Below are 955 nucleotides of genomic sequence, written 5' to 3' on the forward strand. Positions count from 1 at the left end.
CTACAGACAATGCACTTTGATTTATTGCGCTATCTGTAATAGCACCCGAGATATCACCACATATATATTGGATTTTTCACTGACCCTGAGTGTCCTGCCCCATGAGACGGTGGTTTTCTCGGCCCCTGGTGTTCCGAGGTCGTTCCCGCTGCACAGATTCATGCGCCAGGGCTTCCTACAGACAATGCACTTTGATTTATTGCGCTATCTCTAATAGCGCCCGAGATATCACCAGATATATATTGGATTTTTCCCTGACCCTGAGTGTCCGGCCCCATGAGACTGCGGTTTTCTCTGCCCCTGGTGGGCCGAGGTGGTTCCCGCTGCACAGATTCATGCGCCAGGGCCTCCTGCAGACAATTCACTTTGGTTTATTGCGCTATCTCTAATAGCACCCGAGATATCACCAGATATATATTGGATTTTTCCCCGACCCTGAGTGTCCGGCCCCATGAGACGGTGGTTTTCTCGGCCGCTGGTGGTCCGAGGTCGTTCCCGCTGGCCAGATTCATGCGCCAGGGCCTCCTACAGACAATGCACTATGATTTATTGCGCTATCTGTAATAGCACCCGAGATATCACCAGATCTATATTGGATTTTCCCCTGACCCTGAGTATCCGGCCCCATGAGACTGTGGTTCTCTCGGCCCCTGGTGGTCCGAGGTCGTTCCCGTTGCACAGATTCATGCGCCAGGGCCTCCTGCAGATAATTCACTTTGGTTTATTGCGCTATCTCTAATAGCACCCGAGATATCACCAGATATATATTGGATTTTTCACTGACCCTGAGCGTCCGGCCCCATGAGACGGTCGTTTTCTCGGCCCCTGGTGGTCCGAGAACGTTCCCGCTGCACAGGTTCATGCGCCAGCGTCTCCTACAGACAATGCACTTTGATTTATTGCGCTATCTGTAATAGCACCCGAGATATCACCAGATATATATTGGATTTTTCAC

The sequence above is a fragment of the Nomia melanderi genome, unplaced genomic scaffold (genome assembly GCF_051020985.1).
Source record: "Nomia melanderi isolate GNS246 unplaced genomic scaffold, iyNomMela1 scaffold0014, whole genome shotgun sequence".
Taxonomy (NCBI): Eukaryota; Metazoa; Arthropoda; class Insecta; order Hymenoptera; family Halictidae; genus Nomia; species Nomia melanderi.